The following is a 21417-nucleotide window of genomic DNA, read 5'->3' on the forward strand; positions in this document are numbered from 1 at the left end:
TAATTGAATTAACAAGGATACTTGATTGCTGGGCGAGCAAATCGATTACTGAACTGATGGTTCTCTGGTTTAATCGCCACTCATAGACATGCATCAGGGTCGTGAGTCGTAATTTACAGCTTGCGCTGGTAAACCTTCTTTTCGTATTACCTGCAAGCCTATGATCGCGAGCCATCTGATTTAAAGGACAGATTTCCGACAATAGTAATGAGAATTGGAATGTTTCACCATTACTGGTTCCACACAGTAGGGGTGCGGTTAAGCTCTTTCGTATCACGACTCCTGATGCACCCACGACGTCGACTCTCTCAACTGCCTTGATTTAAGGACTGAATATGTTGCTCCTGTATCTCACAAAAAGGTAACTAGCTCACCTTCCACAAATAACACATTTTCCCTTCTTACTAGAATTCGCTTCTTCTTATCAACACCTCAAGTTCAGGGGCCTGAAACATTCGAGTTACTTTCCAGATACGGAGGTTTTTTTTCTCATTCCTTGACTGTTGATATGGTAGTTTCCTGGCCTTGTAAGTCTGCTATTATTTCGGCTTAACTTTACATTTTTTTTCAGTCTGTCTGCAACACTTGCCTCTGCAACGTAAGATACTTACTTATTTGTTTCCCTGTGCTTTTATTGGTTTCAAAATAAATGTAAATTTTCCATTACAATGGACATCACATTATTTTACAGGTCGCGGCAACAGCCAGGGCCGAAGTGCCTGTACTGCATTGTAACGTTCTATGTTGTAAGTTACATTTCCTGCTGGTTTCCGATATCTCTCCTTACTGTGAAGCTTCTCGTCACATCTTCTAGAGATTTGTCTGCACTTCATTTAATCGAGGCAATTGTATTTCCTGCTCAGAAGGTGTCCTCTCTCCAATGGGGAGAGGAAAACAGAATCGGTGACAAAGCTGAGATCACTTACGTTCTGTCCAGAATCAACAAAAACTATCCCGATCTTCCAGTCTCCTGTACTTCAATATTACAATGTCTTCTCACCCTTCTGGCTCTCTGCCTGTATCCCTGATGAAGGGCTGTTGCCCGAAACGTCGATTTTACTGCTCCTCGGATGTTGCCTGAACTGCTGTGCTTTTCCAGCACCACTCTAATCGAGACACAGTGTTCCCAGACCATCAGTTCAATCTCTGGTCTGCTGCAGTGCTCCTTAAAGACACAACACAAGCTGGAAGACACGCAACTCATTTTCTACCGACAGACCATGCAAACATTAGGACCCAACATCGAGTTCAATCATTTTAGAAACCGTCCGCCCTCTTACACACTCTTCACCCACCCGCCCTTCCCATCAGTTCAGAAGACGGATCATTGGACTCGAAGCGTTAACTTTCCTTTCTCATCAGAGATGGCCAAGAGCTGCTGATTTTGTTCAGACATTTTGGCTTTTCTTCTGAGAACTTTGTTTTTCTATTGTAATCACCAGATACTGGAAGCGTCTGATTGCTGGAGGAGAATTTCACAGGAGATGAAAAGAATGGCAAGGGCTTGACCACTCCCATTGTGAAGGTACACCAGCTCGGCTGGGGATGTTTATATAAGCGCAGAGAAGGCTGAATGAGAAACCGTTTAACGTGCTCATTTTATGAAGAGGATAGATATGTGTGACAGGGATAAGCCTGTCTTGGGAAGGAACAGAGTGACATAACTGAAAGACAGGAGACAAGGAGGAGATTTAGGAAGAATACTTTCATCTATAGTGTATTGATTATCTGCAGACCATTATCTGAACATGTGATAAAGGTAAGTGTCATGAGAACGTTTGAGCAGTCTATAGCCGAACACTTGATGAGCCAGAGCACAAGTCGATCAGGACCAGGTACCGGAAAGTGTGACATGGACAGACATGCGCAAGATCGGTGTCCAGAACACAATGCATCAATGGCAAACTTGTGTGCATAAAGTGGGTTGCTGGCGCGGCTCTGTGGCGCAATGGAAAGCGCGTTGGACTTCTACACCCCTGTGCAGGTTGCTATTCAAAGGCTGTGGGTTCGAATCCCATCAGAGTCGAGATGGAATTTAAGTTTTGCAAAGTGGTCAGACCAGATTCTGCCGCTCATCTGCAAAACCAGTAATATTCGTGCATAAACCCAACTGTCACGAAACGGAACCTTTTCTTCCCACAGATTTACATTATCGATGTCTATTTATGGTAGAGATCGATAAACATCTGTTAGCCAGTAGGCAACACGATGGTGTGGATGGCTGGAAAAAGACATAAAATTGTTGTGTCAGCCATGATGATATCAAATTACGTGGCGGGGCAGGATCGGTGTTAAGAATGGCCTCCTTCTACTCCTTTGTGTCTGTGCCATTTCTGACCCAGTTTTTTTATATAATCAAAATGAGGACAATATGAATTAAACGCCAAGTAATATTTTGGCCTCACCTCCACCTTACTTCACTCCCAGCTGGAATACACAGCTCTTCTTTCAGCTTTAGATCAGACAGCGGAGGATTCTCACAAGTTCTCCTTCAGGCTAAATGTTCCTTCACATAGGTTTCCACGTGGACACATGAAGCAAGCAATTGCATGGATGCTGGGGATTCAGGGCAGATTTCCCCTTTGTTGGGCTGGAATTCTGGCCAAGGTAATGAACGTGAACTTCTGACATTTTGAATCTTACTCTGGATTCTTGCGACTATACTAATTAAACTGAATTTAATTTGCCCTTGCAGAAAATTAATCAATCTTCACTGTGCATAAAAACCATGCCACGTGCTCGTGCACGTAATATGCTGAACATTGTTGATGTTGTGTGCAGTGTGTGTCGATGTGTCATATGAACAAGCGAAAGGAAGTTGGTGAAATATCAGTGAATCGAATTGTCTGACGATTTGAAGCCGATAGAAAGAAAATCCCAGGACAATGGCCACGTAACATTGCCTGTGATCAACGCAGGAAGCCAGGGTAAACGGACACAAGATTCAATAAAACCGATTTTCACCACATTTATGTATGCCATTTTCCTGAAGCTGATGTTTCATAATCGATGATCCATTATCAGTATAACCACTTTAGGTCTGCGTTTCATTTCAGATACACAGAAAAAATTGAGTAATTCGGTTGAGCGGCCCAGTGGTAAGATCAGGAGCCATTCGTCTTCATTAGATGGCAGATCCAGTGGTGCAATTAGTTAGCTTGCTGTACTTGTATGACAGAATGGCAGTACATGAACTGCCAATGTTGCGCATTGGATTCTCGCCAGGTGTTTGCTCACTGATAGTGACCAGAGATGATTGTAACTTCAAGCTGAAGAACAGTTCAAACCCGGAATATTACACTGCAATGAAGTGCTTTTGGCACTAATGTTTCACCGACCTGTGATACCAATCTGAAGTCCATCTGACCAGCATTTTGACATTACAAGCCGTAAGTTTATCCAATGATCATTTTCATTTGCCCTGAAGGTTGGTGAGTATACGACTGTTGAAGGCAAGGCGTTCTGCACCCTTACTACTCTCTGATAAAGGCATCTACCACGGCATCTATCACCCTCAAATTACATAGATGTGCCCTTGTGCCAACCTTCACCATTTTGTAGAAAAAGGCCTTCACTGTCCACCTTACGGAAACCACTGATCATCTTTTATGTCTCTATTAATTCACCTCTGAAACTTCTTATCTCTATCAAAAAAACAGCCTCAAGACCCTCAGCCTTTCCTCGTAAGACCTTCCCTTCACGGAAGACAACATCCGAGGAAATCTCGTCTGCACCCTTTCCAATGCTTTCACATCCGTCCTATAATGTGGCTAACAGTACCTCACGCAAATCGACAAGTTTGGCCAGACCAGACAAATCTCTAGAGCTGCAAAGGGATCGTTTGGCCATGAAACCCAATCCCTCTTCCAAAAAAAAACTAGAACACTGTGCTCCTTGCAAACAAAACCATCAAGGTGTGTGTTCACTTTCAGAGTTATATATGCATGGACGCTGACATCGCTCTGGTCATCTAAACTTCCAAGAATATTACAATTGGCCCAGAACGTTTTATTCTTGTTGCTCATTCCAAAGTAAATCACCTCACACATTTCCACAATAACCTCTGAGCCCCGATCTACAGAGTATTCATGTCCCTCTGTAACCTGCAACAGACTTCGGCACTGTTGACAAATCCATCGACTTAGTGTGTTCTGCGAATTTGCTCATCCATCATCTCATGCCCGAACCCAGGTCATATTTTCAGGTGACAAACAGCAGTGGACCCAGAAAGGAACCTTGTGGTACACCATGAGTGACTGAACACCAGGATGACTATTTTCCATTAACTGCAATACTCTTTTTTCTTTCAGCGAGCCAATTACTGATCTAAACCGCTAAATCACCCTCAAACCCATGTCTCTGTATTTTATGCAACAGCCGACCGTGCCTTCGTGAAAATCATATCTACCACGTTAACCACTTTACTCTCATCCACCTGTTTGTTGACCTTTTCAAAGAGCTCAAAAAAGTTTGCGAGGCACAACCTGCTATTCAAAAAGTTGTGTTGACTGTAGCGAATCAACTTCTTCATTCTTAGGTGATCATAAGTCATATCTCTCATAATCTTTCCCAAAACTTCACCTACAAGGAAATACAGCTACTGTTCTAAAATTACCAGCGTTCTCCCTACTCCCCTTCGTGAAGAAGGGGACAATATTTGCAAACTCGAGTTTTCTCGCACTAATCAATTAGACACTGACGAAATAAAGTTGGTATTCAAAAGTTCTGCAATCTCCTCCCACGATTCCCAGAGAATCCTACTATACATCCCATCAAGCCTAGTTGACAATTTCGTTTATTCTAACAGTTTGCATCTCAAAATTCACTTCGACAATATTGTCTTTTTCATTTGAGATATGATGAAAAATATACATTCAGCGCCTCTCCTATCCTCAGACTCCGTTGACGACTTTCTACTGCTCTCCTTGACAGGCCCGAATCATATCCTAGATATTCTTTTATTCGTGAAATGACCAGCTTCAGGGTTTTAAATTACCCTGCCAGATAAAGACTTTTCATATCCCGTCTTCGCTCTGAGTATCTCTCTCTTTTGCCCCTTCCTTGCTAGCTTTTAATTTTCAATTGTCCTAACTCAGTCTTCATATTTCATGTTTACATGCGCCACCTTCTCCCTCCTGGCAAGAAATTCAACTTTTTGAGTTACAATTGCTCTCTGTCTCAACCTCATATCCCCTGCATGACGCACACTTACTTAGCAAGGAAATGCATGAGAGCTCCTCTGAACAAGCTCCATACTTCAGGTGTGCAAAACCCCTGCGGTTACTTTCCCATCTGGTGCATTCTAACTCTTGCCTGATCGCATCATACTGGCCTTTCTCCCAGCGGTACCTCATGCACAGCGATATCCATCACTTAATAACCATACCGAATTGTGGTCACTAGCACCAAAGTGCACGCTTGCCTCCAAATCGAACAGTTGACTTGCTTCATTACGCAGTACCAAATCCAATATGTTTTTGATTCTTGTTGGCGTGTCTGCATGCTGTGTCACGAAACGCTCCTGCACACATTGGACAAAGACTGCCCAATCAGAGCTCCTCAAACAATAAGATTTCCAATCAATATTTGGAAAGTTAAACTTCCCCACCACAACTACCCTGTTACTTCCGTTCCTATCCAGAATCATCGTTGCAATTTTTTCCTCCATATCTCTAGAACATTTTGGTAGTGACCTCTACTTACCTGATTTTAGTCTCAGCCCATTCTAGTTCAGCAGATTGAATCGGGTCCTCACCAAGTATCCTTTCTGCTACCATCGGACTGTCTTTTACTAAAAATGCCACATCTCCCCCTCTTTAACGACTTTCCTGTTCTTAATGAAAAGTCGAGACTGAGATGCCAGGAACAACCATTCCTTTCAGTGCTCCATTCATGTCTCTGAAATGGCCACAATATTGAAGTCCCAGTCAACAACCCATGACACCTGCTTTATCCCAGATGCTCCTAACGGTGAAGTAGATACACTTCAAACCACCTTCATCCTTGCCAGCATTCAGTCCCAAACCCAAAATCCTATTTATGTCCTAACCACTCACAGCTTCCTGCAAACTGCAGCTAAGATTCAGGTTCGCACTCTGCTGCGGAATTCGTTTAAACCCTCCTGAGGAGCTTTAGAAAATTATCCACTCAAGATATTGGTATCTTACCGGATCCGGTGAAGAACATCCTGTTTGTTGAGGTCCAACCGACTCCAGAATGAGCCCCAATTATCCAGATATCCAAATCCCTATCACCTGCAACCTCCTTCCAACCACGTCTCCATCTGCTCTCTCTCTATTCTTCCATCTTCCATAATATGTGTAACTAATCAGAGAGAACAACTCTGTTTGACCTGGATCCCTGAATTTCTGCCATGCACCCACATCAGTTTTATTACATATGTTGTTAGTGCGTATGTGAAACATGACCACGGGCTGCTCCCCCTCCCTCTTATGGATCCAGAAACCACCCTGCGAGACATCACCACTCCTGGTAACTTGGAGGGATCACATCAATCATGAGCCTGCCCTGTACCCACAGAAACTGCAATTTGTCCCCCTCACTATGTAGCCTCCAATAACTATTGCTCTCCTCCCCTCTCCCCTCCCCTTCTGATCACAGGGACAACACTGTGCCAGAGATCTGTGCCACATGGTTTACCCCTCGTAGGTGATCCCTCCAAAAAGTAACACATACGGTGTGCTTGTTACAGATGGGCACAGCCAAGGCGGATGCCTGCACTGGCTGCCTGTTCCCTTTTCGTCTCCCGGCTGTATCTCATCGACCTTTTCCTTGTACCTGAAGTGTAACTGCCTCCCTATAACTTCTCTCAATTCACCTCAGACTCCCAAAACATCCAATGTTCAGCTCCAGCTCCCTAAGGTTGTTGCCAAGGAGATGGACTTGGGTGCACTTCCCGCAAATTCAAATGTCAGGGACATTACTGAAAACTCTTAGCTCGCACATTCTACAGGAAGAACATTCTACAGGAAGAACATATATATACATGCATATGTGTGTATGTGTGCGTGTGTGAATTCAGAATATTTGGAATGGATAGTCAGCCATTTGAATGTTCTTCACGTCGAATGTGCGACCTATATGTATGTACATATGTGTATATACATACATATATATGTGTGTGTGTGCGCACATGCATGTATGTGTGTGTCAGCATATTTATTTTAAAGTTGCAAAAGAACATTGAGTAAAACAGCATTTATTCAAAAAAAATCTGATTTTGTGGAGCGTTCTGTCCTTATGAATTACCTCAGTTACTTAAGACCAGCCATAAAGACCCCCTTAGAGAATATCCATCACTCACTAGAGATACAGAGATGATTTTTGAAGTCGATGACGTTTCTCATGTCGCTGAGCCTGCGCTGTGTTAAATTCTGGAAAGGATGTTTAGCTCGTTTCATTTTACTGGTTTTGCTGCAAACTCGCACAGTCCATTAAAACAATTCAAAAATTAATATGTTTATCTCATTGGACATTTTGCCTGTTATCAGAAAAACTGAAATAGAAATGACAAAGATGTATTTAAGTACTGCTATGAAGATTACAGAATTCCAACAGGAATTTTTTCGTGTCTTGTCACTAGATATGGTTGGGAGAGATGAGTGAGCAGCAAATGAACTCACTCCCTTCTCTGTGATTGCAGCCAAATTTTCCAATGCAACAGATGAAAGAATAAAGGTGCATTACATCGGCAGGTCAGTTCCAACTCACGATAGTAAAATTTCACCGTGATTATCGCCATCTTCTAAAGTATTAGCTGAGTGAGGAGATCAGGATCCTGAGGGTATGCGACAATTGCGACAATTAATCCCACACTGCTGGCATCACTTTATAGCATAAACCAGTTATGCAGTGGACTGAGCTACCCGGCTTCCCTTTAATGCTGAGCTAACACAAACAGCTCAGTTCTTTTACAATTTATAGAAGTTCACGTAGAACAAGCTGCTCAACCTTTCCTCGCAATCAGCTGATTCTATACTTAGTCGTGCTCAGTTGAAGGTGGAATGAGATTTCTTTCCAATTACGTTAACCAATTAGTGAGTGTGCACCTAACGCATACACATCCTGGCCGCCCAGACTCCCTGTCCAGGTGAAATTCACTCCTTGTGTGTCTGCACGCATCTTTATAAATATTTTAGAATCAGTTGCTGAATATTTTTTCCTGAGGAAATGTAATCATTTTCGGGTTCAATAGCTGTAGAAGGAAAAAGATTGCGAGCCCCAAACTTCTCTTTATCATTCATCGCTGGTTTTCAAGTTCGATACTCTAGATATAGGTCCATCCGAATGAGGGAATTTCCCTCCTGTTTACTCTCACCAAATTCACATCGCCTGGAAACCTCCCATATGGGCACAACTCAGTTTTGCCTGGTGTCATGCCACATGATCTATTCATCTTTTCCGCCTTCCCATGAAACCCCGCTTTGTCTTTTCAAATGGCATTATCCCCCACTACATCGTTGGCTTCCTTTCCATTTCTCTGTTTCCAAGTAAACGCTGTCAATTCTTCTTGACGTCTTTTCATTCCAGTTCTCGCCATCCATGTCTTTAATCATCTCCTTCTGTCCCAGTATAGTCCATATTGCGAAAGGATGCTGGGGCCAAAACAACACATGAAAACCCGCTCTAATGTTGTCTACTACCCTTACCAATGTAGGGAAAATGGGAGCTCGTTCAGGCAAAAGTGAATCAGTTGGTTGTTGCATAATGGATTAATCACTGATTGGGTCGTGACTGTTTTTCCTCACTTTTCTCCCCTGGCTGAACATGTGCTAAAGCAACACAATAAGGGAACATGGAATTCCTACAGTTCAGAAATTGACTCATCGAAGCAACAAATGCACACCCATCCTCCAGGGATTAACCCTCACAGTACAACTGTGGTCAGGACCAGGGACGCAACATGTACCGGGAAATAGAGAAGGCATGTCAGAGAGGCAAGGTTACATTGATCATGGGTGACTTCAATATGCAGGTGGACTGGGTAAATAATGTTGCTAGTGGATCTAAAGAAAGGGAATTCATGGAATGCTTACAGGATGGCTTTTTGGAACAGCTTGTCATGGAGCCCACAAGAGAGCAGGCTATTCTGGACCTAGTGCTTTGCAATGAACCAGACTCTATAAAAGATCTTAAAGTAAGGGAACCCTTAGGAAGTAGCGAACATAATATGGTAGAGTTCAGTCTGGAGTTTGAAAGGGAGAAGGCAAAATCTGATGTAATGGTGTTACAGTTGAATAAAGGTAATCATGAGGGCATGAGAGAGGAACTGACTAAAATAGACTGGAAGCAGAGGCTAACCGGGAAGACACTAGAGCAAAAATGGCAGGAGTTTGTAGGTATAATTGAGGACACTGTACAGAGGTTCATTCCCAAGAAAAGAAAGATTAACCGGGGAGGGATTAGACAACCTTGGCTGACAAAGGAAGTCAGGAAATGTATTAAAGAAAAAGAGAGGTCCTATAAAGTGGCTAAGAACAGTGGGAAATCAGACGATTGGGAAGGATACAAAAGCCAACAGAGGATAACAAAGAGTGTAATAAGAAATGAGAGGATCAAATATGAAGGTAGGCTAGCCAGTAATATTAGAAATAATAGTAAAAGTTTCTTTCAGTACATAAGAAATAAACGACAGGCAAAAGTAGACATTGGGCCCCTTCAAACTGATGCAGGGAGCCTAGTGATGGGACATAAGGAAATAGCAGGAGAACTTAACAAGTACTTTGCATCAGTTTTCACAGTGGAAGACATGAGTAATATCCCAAAAATTAAAGGGTGTCACGGGGCTGAGTTGAGTATGGTTGCCATTACGAAAGAGATAGTGCTAGAAAAGTTAAAAAGTCTTAAAATTGATAAATCTCCTGGCCCCGATGGGATACACCCTCGAGTTCTGAGAGAGGTTGCTGAGGAAATAGCAGAGGCATTGGTTGAGATTTTTCAAGAGTCACTGGAGTCAGGAAAGGTCCCGGATGATTGGAAGATGGCTGTAGTAATCCCCTTGTTCAAGAAAGGATCAAGGCAAAAGATGGAAAATTATAGGCCAATCAGCTTAACCTCGGTTGTTGGTAAAATTCTGGAATCCATCATTAAGGATGAGGTTTCTAAATTCTTGGAAAAGCAGAGTCTGATTAGAACAAGTCAACATGGATTTTTTAAAGGGAGGTCATGCCTGACAAACCTGTTGGAATTTTTTGAAGAGGTAACAAGTAGGTTAGACCAGGGAAACCCAGTGGATGTGGTCTATCTGGACTTTCAAAAGGCCTTTGATAAGGTGCCACACGGGAGGCTGCTGAGCAAGGTGAGGGCCCATGGTGTTCGAGGTGAGCTGCTGGGATGAATTGAGGATTGGCTATCTAACAGAAGGCAGAGAGTTGGGATAAAAGTTTCTTTTTCAGAATGGCAGCCGGTGACGAGCGGTGTCCCGCAGGGTTCGGTTCTGGGGCCACAGCTGTTCGCATTATATATTAATGATTTGGATGAGGGAACCGGGGGCATTCTAGCGACGTTTGCCGATGATACGAAGTTAGGTGGACAGGCAGGTAGTACTGAGGAAGTGGGGAGGCTACAGAAGGATCTAGACAGGTTGGGAGAGTGGTCTAGGAAATGGTTGATGGAATTAAACGTGAGCAAGTGCGAGGTCTTGCACTTTGGCAAAAAGAATAAAAGCATGGACTACTTTCTAAATGGTGAGAAACTTAATAAAGCCAAAGCACAAAGGGATCTGGGAGTGCTAGTCGAGGATTCTCTAAAGGTAAACATGCAGGTTGAGTCTGTGATTAAGAAAGCGAATGCAATGTTGTCTCTTATCTCAAGAGGGTTGGAATATAAAAGCAGAGATGTACTACTAAGACTTTATAAAGCTCTGGTTAGGCCCCATTTGGAGTACTGTGTCCAGTTTTGGTCCCCAAACCTCAGGAAGGACATATTGGCACTGGAACGTGTCCAGCGGAGATTCACACGGATGATCCCTGGAATGACAGGTCTAGCATATGAGGAACGGCTGAGGATACTGGGATTGTATTCGTTGGAGTTTAGAAGATTAAGGGGAGATCTAATAGAGACGTACAAAATAATACATGGCTTTGAAAAGGTGGATGCTAGAAAATTGTTTCTGTTAGGCGAGGAGACTAGGACCCGTGGACAGAGCCTTAGAATTAGAGGGGGTCATTTCAGAACGGAAATGCGGAGACATTTCTTCAGCCAGAGAGTGGTGGGCCTGTGGAATTCATTGCCACGGAGTGCAGTGGAAGCCGGGACGCTAAATGTCTTCAAGGCCGAGATTGATAGGTTCTTGTTGTCTAGAGGAATTAAGGGCTCCGGGGAGAACGCTGGCAAGTGGAGCTGAAATGCGCATCAGCCATGATTGAATGGCGGAGTGGACTCGATGGGCCGAATGGCCTTACTTCCACTCCTATGTCTTAACTCCTTGCCCTTTTTCTCTTCATTTGCTCCTGAATAAGGCACCTTACTGACAGTCGACACAGTTGGAGGGAAATCATATCTCTGGCTATGTGAGGCAGCAGTGATAACCAGTGAGCCACCTTGCGGCCCTGTACAATATTGCAAGGCACATGCGGTCGCGTTTGAAATGTCAAAGATGTTCTACTTTTGTTGTTGCCCTTATCAGGAACAATAAATCCTGATTCCCTGACCAACAAATGAACCCAAATCACAGCGATGAAAGCGCTGCATCGTAACCACTCGTCGACCAGGAAGGACGGCATGTGCAATTGTGTCTTTTCTTAAAGGCATAGCTTTCTTTTTCTGCGATGAGAAATTCCTTCCAAAAAAAGAGTGCTTGTGACACCGTGCTTTTACAGCACCGAATAATACATTATGTCAGTGCCAGTCATCAAACTTCCAAATATTCTCGTTTCCAGTTTCCACTAATTGGCCCCCAGCCTGACGTCTGAAATGTTCATCTGAATGAGACTTTCCCTGCAAAGTTTTAATCTCAAATGAACCAGTGAATGAGACTGAATTCAGATAATGTCAAATTTGTTCATGAACTGCGGGAGAACTGAGACTCATTTTGACCCATAGAGGGAACTATGCAGACACATCTTTTGAAAGTGACAAAGGCCTGAGGAGAGCCCAACTTCCATACAATGAGGAATTGACCCGATTGGCCTCTTCTTTCTTTATGCCTCGCTTTAAAACCTGATTCTGTTTACATATGCTGAGGGGTAAACATGCTAGAGGCTGTCCCTCGAGGATTGCCCCAATCGGCAATAATTGGTACCTGCTAAACGTTGACTTCTCCAACTATGATGGCAGCCTGGCTAGCTGTGGTCTTCCAGCCTCCTACTTGTTGAATTGGATTCCAGCACATTCCTGACTCTACATAAGGAACGGAAGCATTCAGATGCATCCCTGTACGTTTTCGTCCCCCACTGTTTCACCGTTACTTTAATGCTTCTCCTGAGTCATGTTGTTCTTCCTGCAAAACGAAGGCATTCTTCGCATCAGAAGCTTGTCATCCTCATGCTCCTCGAAGGAAAAACGCGGATGTGGACTTCCAAACTGTAACAAATGCGGCCTGGTCTGCCTATAAAATGACTTCCAGCTATTCCTTCAAAAATAATTCCTAACAACATGGAGAACGCACCTTCGGATTCTTGCTGCAATAGTTGCAAGAAAATTCAGCAAGGCTGTAGTGTGAATTGAGGTTACAACCCCGGGCTCGAACCACTGAGCTATGGCAGCAATAACATATGAAACGTTTTGAGGCTGACAAAAGATGATGACCTCTAGCAGAAAAAACTTCGGTAATCTCAGTTTTGTGATACAAGCTTCGTTTTGTGTGACAAAATACGACTTGAAACCCACTTCTTTGATCACTTGTTTGATATAAAACTTTGTCAGCTTCCCAATATCTCATAATGTGTGAGGGAGCAGCATTTGTTTAAACTCACTCAGACTAAAAGCTTTGAAGCTTATATTATATAAAAGGCACGACGTAGTATTGATACCAGTCAATTGCCCTTGATTTCACCATGTATTGCAGTTTTTCTAAATCATTTGGTGAGTAATTCATTTCCGTTTGCGTGGTGCGATTTACGTAGCCACGGCAATTCATAATTTACGGCCTTGGCAGGTGATGTTTAGGCACCAAACATGAAACAGTTCAAATCGAATATGCTCCGGAGTTTGGAATTCGAGGGAATTCAGATATCTGATCGTGCACTTTAAAACATAATCTTGGGTGTCGTGTCCGCTGGCTGGGTTGGCATACTATTGACCAGCTCTGTTTGCTCTTGAGTGGGCTGGAGGAGATGACATTGATAGATAGAGGGAAGACAGTCAAGAGATTTGTAGAAAATGATGAAAACTTTGAAATCTAGCCGCCCAGTGATGGGTGAGTAACCCTTGTTATGAGTACTCCCACATGCAGGAGACGTAAGACCTCAGGATTACATCATTGGGTGAATAACCTGCAACTCATTCCCTTCCAACATGTGGGAGCCCTTGTGGAAAGATAAAGCTGCAAAGGCCGCATTGCACGTTTGGGAAAATGGGCGTTAGTAAAAATGCCATTCAGATAATGCACAATGAAACAGTGAACAGAACGCAGTACACCCTTGAACAGAAGCAGTGGGAGTTAGACCATAGAACATTGATCATAGAACATTACAGCACAGTACAGTCCCTTCGGCCCTCGATGTTGCACCAACCTGTCATACCAATCTGAAGTCCTTCTAACCTACACTATTCCATGTACGTCCATAGTCTTGTCCAATGACGACTTAAATGTACTTACAGTTACCGAATCTACTACTGTTCCAGGCAAAGCATTCCATACCCTTACTACTCTCTGAGTAAAGAAACTACCTCTGACATCTCTCCTATATCTTTCACCCGTCAATTTAAAGCTATGCCCCCTCGTGCTCGCCGTCACCATTCTTGGAAGAAGGCTCTCCCTGTCCACCCTATCTGACCCTCTGATTATATTATATTACTCGCATAAGTCACCACTCAACCCTCTTCTCTGACGAAAACAACCACAAGTCCCTCAGCCATTCCTCGTAAGACCTTCCCTCCTTACCAGACAACATCCGAGTAAATTTCCTCTTCGCCTTTTCCAAAGCTTCATAATCCTTCTTATAATGTGGTGACCAGAACTGTACATAATACTCCAAGTGCAGCAGCACTAGAGTTTTGTCCAGCTGTAGCATAACCGCATGGTTCCAGAACTCGATCCCTCAATAAATCAAAGCTAAAACACTGTATGCCTTCTTAAAACCCCAGTCAACCTGGGTGGCAAATTTCAATGATATCTGTACCTGAACACCAAGATCTCTCTGCTCATCGACACTACCAAGAAACTTACCACTAGCCCAGTAATTTGCATTCCGTTTACTCCGACCAAAATGAATCACCTCATACTTGTCCGCATTAAACTCCATTTGCCACCTCTCAGCGCAGCTCGGTAGCTTATCTATGTCTCTCTGTAAACTCCAACATCCTTCATCAATATCCACCACTCCACCGACCTTCGTGTCGTCTGCAAATTTACTAACCCACCCTTCTGCTATCTCATCCAGGTCGTTTATAAAAAATAACGAACAGCAGTGGACCCAACACCGACCCTGGCGCTACACCACTGGTAACTGGACTCCAGGATGAACATTTCCCATCAACCACCACCCTCTGTCTTCTTTCAGCAAGCCAATAACTGATACAAACTGCTACATCTTGCAAAATCCCATTCCTCCACATTTTGTACAATAGCCAACTGTGGGGAACCTTATCGAACACCTTGCTGAAATCCATATACACAACATCAACCGGTTTACTCTCATCTACCTGCTTGGTCATCTTCTCAAATAACTCAGTAAGGTTTGTGAGGCACGGCCTACCCTTCATAAAACCATGCTCACTATCTCTAATCAAATTATTCCTTTCTAGATGTTTATAAATCCTATCTCTTGTAACTTTTTCCAACACTTTACCAACAACTGACGTGAGGCTCACTGATCTAAATTTAACAGGGTTGTCCCTACTCTCTTTCTTGAACACGGGGAACCATATTTGCTATCCTCCAGTCTTATGGCTCTATTGATGGAAACAATGACGATTTAAAGTTCAATGCCAAAGGCTCGGCAACCTCCCCTCTGGCTTCCCAGAGGATCCTAGGATAAAGCCCATCGGGCCCAGGGGACATACCTATTTTCACACTCTGCAGGATTTCGAAAAACTCCTCCTTGTGAACCTCAATCCCACCTCGTCTAGTAGCCTGTATCTCAGTATTTTCCTCGACAAAATTGTCGTTTTCTAGACTCAATATTGTTGAAAAGTATTCATTTAGTGCTTCCCCCAACTCCTCTGACTCTACACACAATTCTCCACTGCTATTGCTGATTGGCCCTAATCATACTCTCGTCATTCTTTTATTCCTTAAATACCTATAGAAAGCCTTAGTCTTTACCCTGATCCTATCCACCAACAACTTCTTATGTCTCCTCCTGGCTCATCTGAGCTCTCTTTCGATCTTTCCTGGCTACCTTGTAACTTGGATGCTGCCTGAACCAATGTGCTCTTCCAGCACCACTAATCCAGAACCTGGTTTACAGCATCTGCAGTCATTGTTTTTACCTTGTAACCCTCAAGTGCCCTAACTGAGCCTTCGCATCTCATCCGAACATAAGCCTTCTTATTCCTCTTGACCAGACAATCTACTTCCTTCGTAAACCTCGGCTCCCGTTCTCGACAGCTTTCACTCTGCCTGACAGGTACATTCTTATCTCTGAAACACAGTAGAGTTTCCTTGAATAAGCTCCACATTTCTAATGTGCCTATCCACTGCAGTTTCCTTCTCCATCCTAGGCTTCCTAAATCTTGCCTAATCGCATCATAATTGCCATTCCCCCAGCTGTAACTCTTGCCCAGTCATATACACCTATCCATTTCTATGACAAAAGTAAACATAACAGAATTGTGATCGCTATCACCAAAGTGCTCACCTACTTCAAAGTCTAGCAACTGGAAGGGCTCATTACCCAGTACCAAATCTAATGTAGCCTCCCCCTTGTTGGCCTGACTACATACTGTGTCAGAAAGCCCTCCTGCACACATTGGACAAAAACTGACCCATCTCTAGTACTCGCACGATAGTGATCCCAGTGAATATTTGGAAAGTTGAAATCCCCCATAACAACAACCCTGTCTCTCTTACTGCTCTCGAGAATCATCTTTGTTATCCTTTCCTTTACATCTCTGGAAGTATTCGGAGGACTATGGAAAACTCCCAATAGTGTGACATCTCATTTCCGGTTTCTAACCTTTTCCCATATTATCTCAGTTGACGAGTTCCCAAACATCTTTTCTGCAACTGTAATACTGTCCTTGACCAACACTGCCACACGTCCCCCCTCTTTTACCTTCTTCTCTGTTCTTACTGAAACATCTGAATCCTGAAATCTGCAACAACCATTCTATCCCTGCTCTATACATGTCTACGAAATGGCCCCAACACCGAATTCCCAAGTACCAACCAATCCTGCAAGGGTCTTCGACCTTACTCCAGATGTTCCTGGCGTTGAAGTAGACACACTCCAAACCAACTTCTTGCTTACCGGCGCCATCTTGTGTCCCTGAACCTTGATTTTGGACCTCACTACTCTCAACTTTTCTATTCTTAAACTACAATTTTGGTTGCCATCCCTCTGCTGGATTAGTTTAAGCACACCCCAGTAGTCTTAGTGAAATTCCCCCCAGGATATTGGTACCCCTCTGGTTCAGATGAAGACCATCCTGCTTGTACAGGTCCCACCTACCACAGAAAGATCCCCAGTTATCCAAGAATCCAAAACCCTCCCTCCTCGACCATCCCTGTAGCCAAGTGTTCAACTCCCTATTCCTTGCATCTCGAGCACCACAGCAGGGAGGGAATTTGAAAGGACGGATGGAAGTGTATTATGACCGTGCCGTCCAAACGAATGGATTAAAGTATGAGTTGCAGAAGAGCAGAGACATGGAAGAGTTAATGATGTTCATGAACTGCAAGTAGGCTGACATGGTGATGTTGTGGATGTGTGGTTAAAAACACATCACGAAGTGAAGAATGTCACCATGTTTATGACCTGCCTGTTCAGACTTAGACAATTGCCAGGGAGGTGATGGATTCAGTGGCGAAGCATTTTCTCCTAGCACGTGATCGATGATGCCTTCCACCTCATCTCATCCACTTCTCTCAACTCCGCTCCCACAACCCATCCCTCCAACTATGACAAGGAAGGAAGTCCCTTCTACATCACTTTAAAATCCAGCAACCTCTGTAGACATCATGTCATCCTCCGTTATTTCCGTCAGCTGCAAATAAAACCCACCAACTAAGATGTGTTTCCCTCCCCACCCCTACCCATTTTCGGTGAAGATCATTCCCTCTTCGACTACCTGGTGGTGCACGCCCCCACCAAACCACCCTCCCATCCGCTCCCAGGAAACTTCTCATTCCAAGACGGGATTTGCAAAACATCCATCCACATCTCCGCCCTCAACTCTGTCCAAGGCCGCAAGGGACCCTTCCATGTCCATCAGAGTTTCACCTGCATTTCCACGCATGTTATTTACTGCATCCATTGTTCACTTTGCAGTCTCCTCGACATTGAGGAGATCGGATGCCTAATTACAGACCACTTCGGAAAACTTCTCCAAGACACCCGCACCAAACAACACCATTGGCCCATGGCTGAACGTTTCAACTCTCCCTCCCAAAAAAGCCAAGTTCATTCAGGTCCAGGGCTTCTGCCGCTCTCATGAACTGTCCTATCTGTCCATCTTCCTTCCCACCTATCTGCTCCACCATGTGCGGCGACATAAAATCATTACCCCCACCTTCATCCTCCTATCACACTCTCAGCTACTTTGTCCCAGCCACACACGCTCCCATTTGTCTCTCTACCACCTCGCTTCACAAGCCTCTTTCCTGATGAAGCCTGGTACACGAAAAGTCGATTGTCCTGCTCATTGGATGCTGCCTGCCCTGCTGTGTTCTTCCAATATCACACTTCCAACTCAGTGGCGAGGCAGTGGATTTTGAGTTTGGGACTGAAGTCAGAGGCCTCCGTTTTGCAATGATTCAAATGTAAGAAATGTCTGCTCCAACAGGACTGGATGTGAGACAAGTCAGGATAGTGTTTGACCTGGAGGTAACAGGGAGGTGATCCTGTACATATCCACCTGCTGACCTGCTCGTTCTCTGTGGTGGAGGCTGTGTGCATGAATGTTTCCGATAAAATTCTCCTCAAATTCTTCGTGTCGAAAATCCCTGACCTTCAGACCTTATCTTCAGACAGAATCTAGAGTCTTGTGAAAAACGGTTACGCACTCGCATTTTTGGATAACATCAATTTCGCAGGATATTGGAAGGGGAAGATTTACAAACCAACCTCTCCACCATAATCTGATGAAGCCGCGCATTTTATACCAAATACAACTTGATCAGATTTTGAACATGAAAGGAAAAAGCTCTGGTTAAAGTGTGAAATAAATCGTTCACTTATTGTGTGTGTGGACCAGGTTTTTACCTGTCATCAGTCCTTCCACACCTCAATTGCAGTCATAATGTGGAAAGACTTGGGAAATGTGGGGATCCATTCCCTGTCTGACCTGAATTCCCATGGACACAATGACACCAGGAACAAGCCATTTACCTGCTCAGAGTATGGGAAAAGATTCGCTCTGGTTCTGAAATGCTGCAACAACTGCTCGTTCAAAATGATGAGAAACCATTTCACTGTCTAAACTGCGGAAAATGCTTTAAAACGTCTGCGATTGGAGAACCGGATACCAAACTCATACGAATGAGGAACCTTTTATCTCTCCGGACTTTGGAAAATGTTATCAGCCATCCATGTGCTTTACCTCTAAGAAATATGCTCACATAAATAAGAGTCCATTAAGATTTATAGAGACTTGCTGTCTGATCCATGTGCTCACCCGGAGGAGAGACATGTCCAGTTCCAAATCTGTGGGACGTGCTGTAAAGTCCGAGCGACCGGATGGCTCATCACCTTTCTCAATGCATTAACAGGTCTTTCTAAATGCCCTGTCTGCGGGAAGTGCTGCACTCTTTCATGAATACTGACGTGTTATCAACGTGTTCACACTGAAGCAAGACATTAATCACTACAAACGTTCCTGGAGAGAGTTTATCATGAACGTCTTCACATTGAGGAGAGACCTTTCAAACATGTAGCCTGTGGGATATGCTCTCCAGTCTCTGTAGAACTGATGTCCCATCGCTATTTTCGAATTGTGAGAGACGTTTAAAGTGTATTTATTCCAGGAAATAGGTTCACGTGATCATCCCAACTCTCAGCAAACCATCTGTTTTGCAGTTGGCAGCAAGCATTGACCTGCTACATGTAAGAAAAACAGTTAGGTCACTCTTCGACCCTGCTGAGAGAGTAGAGGATCCCACTGAGGGATGGAATTCACTCACTCATCGAGCCTACTGAGACAGCGTAGAGTTTACATATCTCAATAGCGATTGATAATGTTGTTCTTCACATTCAGGTCTGAAAGCAAATATTTAATATTCTAGATAACAATCAAATAAATCAGCTTTGTGTTAAACACACTATCGAAGGTCATTGGAAGGATGGGATTACAGAGTACGTGAAGCATCAGCACAGGTTGTCATGGAGAAATCATATTTGACAAATATATTAGAATGCTTTGAGGAGGTAATGAGAAGGTTAGACGAAGTCAAGCCTGTGGAGGTGACCGGCTTGAATTTCCACAGACATATGTCAAGGTGCAGTATGGCAAACTGCTAAATAAGAGGCCATGGATTGAGGCGTGGATGACTGGCAGAAGGCAGAGAGTTGGGTAAAGAGGTCACTTCCAGGATGGCAGCCCGTGGCTAGTGGAGTTCAAAGGAGTCAGGGTTGGCACCAGAGCTATTCACATTATGTATGAAGAATCCATTCAAAGGAACTGAGGGTATTGTTGCTCTATTTGAAGAAGACACAATGATAGGTGGAAGGCCAAATCTTATTGATGATGCGGGCCTGCTGCAGAATGACTTGAACGAAGTGAGTGCTTCGAAAAAAAGTTGCAGTTGCCATACTTTGTTGAAATTATGAGGTCATATGTTTGGTGGAAAGAGAAGAGGCATAGACAATTTTCTGAAATCAGAAAGAATTCCAAGTTCAACTTTCTCTTATATTTCGCATGCAGTTTCAGTTGTTGTTTAGGAAGGCAAATGCAATGCAGACGTTCAGTTCAATCAAATTCAAAAGCAGGGGCAGAGGTTTAGATCTCAATCAATAGGAGGCTCTAGACCATTGCATTTGGAATATTGGGAGTAGGTTTTGGCCCCATATCTAAGTGATAGTATGTTTTGAATGGTGGATATGAGGTTTCTATTGGCTGACTCAGTGGTGAGTACTAATGTCTTGCAGTCTCAGCAATATTTGTTCAATATCTACTTTGGACCAATGTGAATTTGGAGTTGGCACATCCTCTCTGTTTCAGCCGGCGTTTCCTCCCCAGACTAAAGATGTATGGCTGACTTTCTTTGGTCATGGGAAATGCTGAGTTACAGGAATTGGGTAGAGGTGTGAGTTGATTGCGATTCCCGTCGCATGATTAGTGGGGGTTTCTTGGTCCCAATGGCTGGTTTCCACATTGTCGGTATTCCGGTAGAACAACGTTGATCGCAGGGATTGAGGCCTTGTCATAATAATTATTTTAACGGAGGTGACAGATTCCTTATAAACACATGGTTTCAAGTGAACGTCTTGAACGATATAAGGAGTGGAGGGACATTCTTAAGGAGGATATCATAAAGGTCAATGGAGAATATGAAATAGCCTCAGACCATAAAGTTAAGTATAATCTAAAGAGATTCTAAAAGTACATTAAGACCTTGAGACCAAATAGGACCATTTTAAGATGAAAAAGCTCACTTTTGTCTTGCACCTCAGCAGATGGAGAGAGATATAATATTCAGTTCACGTCAGTTTACACTGTGGAGAACGAAATGGCGGGTACAACTAAATAGTGATGTTTTCAAAGTAGTTTACATTAAAAAGGGAAAGTGCTGGACTACCTGGAAAATATCAAGTTGGATATTTCTCTGGAATCTCATCTCCTGTATCCCGGAAAGTTGTGGGAATTTAGGGAGTGAAACTGTTGGGCCCTTCGTAGAAATATTGTTATCATTTATTATTATGAGTGAGGCGCTGAATGACTGTGGGATGGCTAAAGCTGTGCCTTTGTTAAGAAAGGAATTTATGGAGAAGACTGGGATCGATCGACCTGTGTGTCTGGTTATGGTCGTCGGTAAGTTGTTGGATGCAATTCTAACGATAGCATTTATATGAATGTTTAGATATAAGGAATGAATCGGGATAATCAGCATGGGTTTGCACAAAATTGATTGAGTTT

General features: G+C 43.5%; 1 non-coding gene across 1 annotated transcript; it reads left to right on the plus strand.

Annotated features, from left to right (window-relative positions):
- Window positions 1-1934: 1934 nt before the first annotated feature.
- Window positions 1935-2026, plus strand: trnar-ucu (transfer RNA arginine (anticodon UCU)). Its single transcript is given in 2 exon segments — window positions 1935-1971; window positions 1991-2026. It is a non-coding gene; the product is annotated as a tRNA-Arg (tRNA).
- Window positions 2027-21417: the final 19391 nt, after the last annotated feature.

Source organism: Chiloscyllium punctatum, chromosome 28 (genome assembly GCF_047496795.1).
Source record: "Chiloscyllium punctatum isolate Juve2018m chromosome 28, sChiPun1.3, whole genome shotgun sequence".
Taxonomy (NCBI): Eukaryota; Metazoa; Chordata; class Chondrichthyes; order Orectolobiformes; family Hemiscylliidae; genus Chiloscyllium; species Chiloscyllium punctatum.